This window comes from Antechinus flavipes, chromosome 6, assembly GCF_016432865.1.
Source record: "Antechinus flavipes isolate AdamAnt ecotype Samford, QLD, Australia chromosome 6, AdamAnt_v2, whole genome shotgun sequence".
Taxonomy (NCBI): Eukaryota; Metazoa; Chordata; class Mammalia; order Dasyuromorphia; family Dasyuridae; genus Antechinus; species Antechinus flavipes.
Genome location: NC_067403.1, coordinates 251,453,324 through 251,460,733, shown reverse-complemented (window position 1 = coordinate 251,460,733; position 7,410 = coordinate 251,453,324).

Sequence of the window (7,410 nt, the reverse complement as noted above, 5' to 3'; positions counted from 1 at the left end):
AGGAGAGACAACCTGAGAATCATAGGACTTCCAGAAAAGTATGATGAAAAAAAGAGCCTGGACACTATTTTCCAGGAAATTATCAAAGAGAACTGCCCAGAAGTCATAGAAACAGAAGGTAAAATAGACATTGAAAGAATTCATTGATCCCCTACTGAAAGGGATCCTAAAATCAAAACACCAAGGAATATAGTGGCCAAATGCCAGAACCCTCAGGCAAAGGAAAAAATACTGCAAGCGGCTAGAAAAACCCAATTCAAGTATCAAGGAGCCACAATAAGGATCACCCAGGATCTGGCAGCATCCACATTAAAGGATCGAAGGGCCTGGAATATGATATTCCGAAAAGCTAAGGAACTTGGTATGCAACCAAAAATAACTTACCCAGCGAGATTGAGCATCTTTTTCCAGGGAAGAAGATGGACATTCAACGAAATAAGGGAATTTCATCTATTTCTGATGAAAAAAGCCAGAACTTAACAAAAAATTTGATCTACAAGCACAGAACTCAAGAGAAATCTAAAAAGGTAAAGATTAATCTTGGGAACTATATTTCGGCTATAAAGATGTATAAAGAATACATGTATACCTTGTTCTAGAAACTAGATGTGGAAAGGACATTGTACCAGAAAAAAGGGAAAGTGGGGGTACTACATTTCATAAAGAGGCAAAGAAAACCTAGTATATCTGAGAGAAAGAATGGAGAGGGATGAATATAGTGAGTATTTTACTGCTTTCAGAATTGGCATTAAGAGAAGAATTTTAGACATATTCAATCTATGGTAAAACTTCTCCCACCTCATTGAAAAGTAAGAAGGGAAAAGTGAAAAAGGAAGGAATAAGCTAAGTGGAAGTGAATACGGTAACTGGGAGGGAAAGGGGCAAGTTGGGGGGGGGAACTCTAAAGGGGGGGAAATACTAAAAAAGGGAGGGCTGTGAGAAGCAAGTGGTGCTCACAAGCTTAATACTGGGAAGGGGGGTAAGGGAGTAAGAGGGGAGAAAAGCATAAACCGGGATTAACAAGATGGCAAGTAATACAGAATTGGTCATTTTAACCATAAATGTGAACGGGGTAAACTCCTCTATAAAGAGGAAGCGGTTAGCAGAATGGATTAAAAGCCAGAATCCTACAATATGTTGTATACAGGAAACACACCTGAAGCAGGGTGATACATGCAAGTTAAAGGTAAAAGGTTGGAGCAAAACCTACTATGCTTCAGGTGAAGCCAAAAAAGCAGGGGTAGCCATCCTGATCTCAGATCAAGCTAAAGCAAAAATTGATCTAATCAGAAGAGATGAGGAAGGGCACTATATCTTGCTAAAGGGTAGAATGAATAATGAAGAAGTATCTATATTAAACATATATGCACCAAGTAGTGTAGCATCTAAATTCTTAAAAGAGAAATTAAGAGAGCTGCAAGAAGAAATAGACAGTAAAACTATAATAGTGGGAGATCTCAACCTTGCACTCTCAGAATTAGATAAATCAAACCACAAAATAAATAAGAAAGAAGTCAAAGAGATAAATAGAATACTAGAAAAATTAGATATGATAGATCTCTGGAGAAAATGTAATGGGGACAGAAAGGAGTACACCTTCTTTTCAGCAGTTCATGGAACTTATACAAAAATTGACCATATATTAGGACATAAAAACCTCAAACTCAAATGCAGTAAGGCAGAAATAGTGAATGCATCCTTTTCAGACCATGATGCATTGAAAATTACATTCAATAAAAAGCCACAGGAAAGTAGACCAAAAAATAATTGGAAACTAAATAATCTCATACTAAAGAATGATTGGGTGAAACAGCAAATTATAGACATAATTAATAACTTCATCCAAGAAAACGATAATAATGAGACATCATACCAAAATGTATGGGATGCAGCCAAAGCGGTAATAAGGGGAAATTTCATATCTCTAGAGGCCTATTTGTATAAAATAGAGAAAGAGAAGGTCAATGAATTGGGCTTGCAACTAAAAATGCTAGAAAAGGAACAAATTAAAAACCCCCAATCAAACACTAAACTTGAAATTCAAAAAATAAAAGGAGAGATCAATAAAATTGAAAGTAAAAAAACTATTGAATTAATTAATAAAACTAAGAGTTGGTTCTATGAAAAAACCAACAAAATAGACAAACCGTTAGTAAATCTGATTTAAAAAAAGGAAAGAGGAAAATCAAATTGTTAGTCTTAAAAATGAAAAGGGAGAACTCACCACTAACGAAGAGGAAATTAGAGCAATAATTAGGAGTTACTTTGCCCAACTTTACGCCAATAAATTCGACAACTTAAATGAAATAGAAGAATACCTCCAAAAATATAACTTGCCTAAATTAACAGAGGAAGAAGTAAATATCCTAAACACTCCTATCTCAGAAAAAGTAATAGAACAAACTATTAATCAACTCCCTAAGAAAAAAACCCCAGGACCAGATGGATTTACATCTGAATTCTATCAAACATTCAAAGATCAATTAGCTCCAATGCTAAATAAACTATTTGAAGAAGTAGGGATTGAAGGAGTCCTATCAAACTCCTTTTATGACACAGATATGGTACTGATACCTAAACCAGGTAGGCTGAAAACAGAGAAAGAAAATTATAGACCAATCTCCCTAATGAATATTGATGCTAAAATCTTAAATAAAATATTAGCAAAAAGATTACAGAAAATCATCCCCAGGATAATACACTATGACCAAGTAAGATTTATACCAGGAATGCAGGGCTGGTTCAATATTAGGAAAACTATTAACATAATTGACTATATCAACAACCAACCAAACAAAAACCATATGATCATCTCAATAGATGCAGAAAAAGCATTTGATAAAATCCAACAGCCATTCCTAATAAAAACACTTGAGAGCATAGGAATAAAAGGACTTTTCCTTAAAATAGTTAGGGGCATATATTTTAAACCTTCAGTAAGCATCATATGCAATGGGGAAAAACTAGAATCTTTCCCAGTAAGATCTGGAGTGAAACAAGGCTGCCCACTATCACCATTATTATTCAATATTGTATTAGAAACACTAGCCTCTGCAATAAGAGTCGAGAAAGAGATTAAAGGAATTAGAGTAGGCAATGAGGAAACCAAACTATCACTCTTTGCAGATGATATGATGGTATACCTAGAAAACCCCAGAGATTCTACTAAAAAGCTATTAGAAATAATTCATAAGTTTAGTAAAGTAGCAGGATACAAAATAAATCCCCATAAATCCTCAGCATTCTTATACACCACCAACAAAATCCAAGAGCAAGAGATACAAAGAGAAATTCCATTCAAAATAACTGTTGATAGCATAAAATATTTGGGAATCTACCTACCAAAGGAAAGTCAGGAATTATATGAGCAAAATTACAAAAAAGTTTTCACACAAATAAAGTCAGACTTAAATAATTGGAAAAATATTAAGTGCTCTTGGATAGGCCGAGAGAATATAATAAAGATGACAATACTCCCTAAACTAATCTATTTATTTAGTGCTATACCAATCAGACTTCCAAGAAAATATTTTAATGATTTAGAAAAAATAACAACAAAATTCATATGGAACAATAAAAAGTCGAGAATCTCAAGGGAATTAATGAAAAAAAAATCAAATGAAGGTGGCCTAGCTGTACCTGATCTAAAATTATATTATAAAGCAGCAGTAACCAAAACCATTTGGTATTGGCTTAGAAATAGATTAGTTGATCAGTGGAAAAGGTTAGGTTCACAAGACAGAATAGTCAACTATAGCAATCTAGTGTTTGACAAACCCAAAGATTCTAAATTTTGGGATATGATTTCATTATTTGATAAAAATTGCTGGGATAACTGGAAATTAGTATGGCAGAAATTAGGCAAGGACCCACACTTAACACCACATACCAAGATAAGATCAAAATGGGTCCAAGACCTAAGCATAAAGAACAAGATTATAAATAAATTAGAGGAACATAGGATAGTTTATCTCTCAGACTTGTGGAGGAGAAAGAAATTTGTGACCAAAGATGAACTAGAGACCATTACCGAATATAAAATAGAAAATTTTGATTATATCAAATTAAAAAGCCTTTGTACAAACAGAACGAATGCAAACAAGATTAGTAGGGAAGCAACAAACTGGGAAAACATCTTTACAATTAAAGGTTCTGATAAAGGCCTCATTTCCAAAATATATAGAGAACTGACTCAAATTTATAAAAAATCAAGCCATTCTCTAATTGATAAATGGTCAAAGGATATGAACAGACAATTTTCAGATGAAGAAATTGAAACTATTACCACTCACATAAAAGAGTGTTCCAAATCACTATTGATCAGAGATATGCAAATTAAGACAACTCTGAGATATCACTACACACCTGTCAGATTGGCTAAGATGACAGGAAAAAATAATGATGAATGTTGGAGGGGATGCGGGAAAACGGGGACACTGATGCATTGTTGGTGGAGTTGTGAACGAATCCAGCCATTCTGGAGAGTAATCTAGAATTATGCCCAAAAAGTTATCAAACTGTGCATACCCTTTGATCCAGCAGTGTTTCTATTGGGCTTATACCCCAAAGAGATACTAAAAAAGGGAAAAGGACCTGTATGTGCCAAAATGTTTGTAGCAGCCCTGTTTGTAGTGGCCAGAAACTGGAAAATGAATGGATGCCCATCCATTGGAGAATGGCTGGGTAAATTGTGGTATATGAATGTTATGGAATATTATTGCTCTGTAAGGAATGACCAGCAGGATGAATACAGAGAGGCTTGGAGAGACCTACATGGACTGATGCTAAGTGAGATGAGCAGAACCAGGAGATCATTATACACTTCGACAACGATATTGTATGAAGATGTATTCTGATGGAAGTGGATTTCTCTGACAAAGAGACTTAACTGAGTTTCATTGGATAAATGATGGACAGAAACAGCTACACCCAAAGAAGGAACACTGGGAAATGAATGTGAACTATTTGATTTTTGATTTTCTTCCTGAGTTATTTTTACCTTCTGAATCCAATTCTCCCTGTGCAGCGGGAGAACTGTTCGGTTCTGCAAATATGTATTGTATCTAGGATATATTGCAACATATTTAACATATATAGGACTGCTTGCCATCTTGGGGGGGGGAGGGAGGGAGGGGAAAAAACGAAACAAAAGTGATTGCAAGGGATAATGCTGTGTAAAAATTATCCTGGCATGGATTCTGTCAATACAAAGTTATTATTAAATAAAATTAAATTTAAAAAAAAAAAAAGAGAGATAATGGAGGAGAGAAGGAGTTGGTGTCCTGTTGTCTGAGTCACAGAATGAGACACAACTATATAACAATAACAATATCCACCACAATAGTAACAGTATCATGGACAAAGTAATTGAACTAACTTTTAACAATTTTCTTAAGACAAGATCACCTCAACTAGTTACATTTACGAGTGAATCCTGCTTTGTGGGTTTTTGTTGTTGTTGTCCTTTTGTTGTTGGTGGGTGTTTTTCTGTTTGGGCAGGAGGCAGAATTGTTTGTTTTTAGTATTTGTGAGGCCAGTTGAGATTAAATGACTGGTCTAGAGTCATACAACTAGAAAATGCCTGAGGCCACGTTTGAAGTCAGGCATATGAATCTTGCTGTTTCCAGGATTATGGTGGCCCCGTGCTGCATTTTTATTATTGTATTGTATTTTTTATTGTATTTTATTAGTGGAAGAAATGACACTTTAAACATGAGGAGGTAGGGAGTCTTAGGGTGCCTGCCTCATCAGCTCCTTTTCCTGTTCATTTCAGGTACAATGGAGTTGAAATTGCTACTGAGTCATGTGTCTATTTCTCCTGATTTTGTCCATGGAGTAGTGTAGGGAGCAAGATTGAGAAAGACAGTTAAGTTGTCATGTTGGAAATTTTCCTATTATTTATAACCCAGGTACCATAGCCAGACAGGTAGGAAGTGCTAAGTGACTGAAGCAGGTTTGAACTCAGGTCCTTGTGACTCCAAGAGCAGTGCTCTATCCATTGTACCATTCAGCTGTCTCCTATAAGTGAATTCTCTTATAATTCTTTAGAACAATTTACCACAATATTATATGATGAATTTGAAAAAAATGGATTAAAAAGCTAAACAAAGGGGTTTTGTGACACAAATATCATTTTGATCCCACAACTAGACAGAGTAAAGAAAGATTTAAAAACCAAAGATTAATAAAAAGATCATCATACCAAAGTTCATTAATTTTTTTCAGTGCTATATGAATGAAATTTCCAAAGTATCATTTTATGGAGATTAAAACAAAATCACATAGAAATCATCTGGAACAACAAAAGCCAAGAGTATTCAGACAATCCAAAGGTCAAAAAAAAACTATGAAAGCTAGTTTTGCAACAGCAGATTATAAACTAGATGATAAAGTAGTAGTGGCTAAGAAATAAAGTACTAGCTCAGAGGACTAGATTAAAGACACAATACACGTATTGTATGTATTACACAATACAATCTAAGGACGTTGGTAATCCAGAATATATACAGACTAAGATATATATACATATATATATATACAGACTAAGATATATATATACATATATTTTTGCTTATGTATATATTTGCACCAAATGTCTTTGAAGAACATCTCATTTCATAAAAAAATAGGGAACTGAACCAAATGTACGAATATAAAAAGTATTCCTTAGTTAATAAATTGACAGAAGATATAAATAGGCAATTTTCAGGAAAAATAAAGTTATTGCTGGTTACCTGAAAAATTATGTAAATTATTATTAATTAGTGAAATAAATATTAAAATATTTCTGAGACATCATTTTCACTTTCCCACCCAACATATACAATGATATTTTGGTGTGTGTGTGTGTGTGTGTGTGTGTGTGTGTGTGTAGGAGTGTATGTAAAAAAGAATAAAAGGTAACTTTTCCGAGGTCCATATAATATTTTTCTTTACTATCTTCAACAGTTAGATCAATTTTCAAATCCCTGCCTATTCTACCTATTCTTGGGACTTTTCTAGATCAGGAATTGGCTTAAGTATTTGACTTAATTTCTCATTATAGATATACACTTAGAAATACATATAATGTTTAATAAATAATTTGAATTCACACTGATTTTCATTAGGTTAGCTTAAAATTTGCTGGACTAAGTGTTTTTAAGAAATTAAATTGATTTTAAAAATTGAATGAGAAGGATAGTGGAAAAAATGCCAAAATAAATGTGGCCTAAAGAACAAAGTATTGGGAGAAGATTCTTCAGCTTAGAAAAACAAGGATGAAAAAAATTCTTTGAAAATTAGAAGACAATAAAGAACAATTTCTCTATGACACTAATGAATTTGAAAATAAAACTAATAAATATAAAATTAGAAAAAATATATATTTCAAAACAACTAACCTTTAAGACATTGATGAAAGAAGGCTTA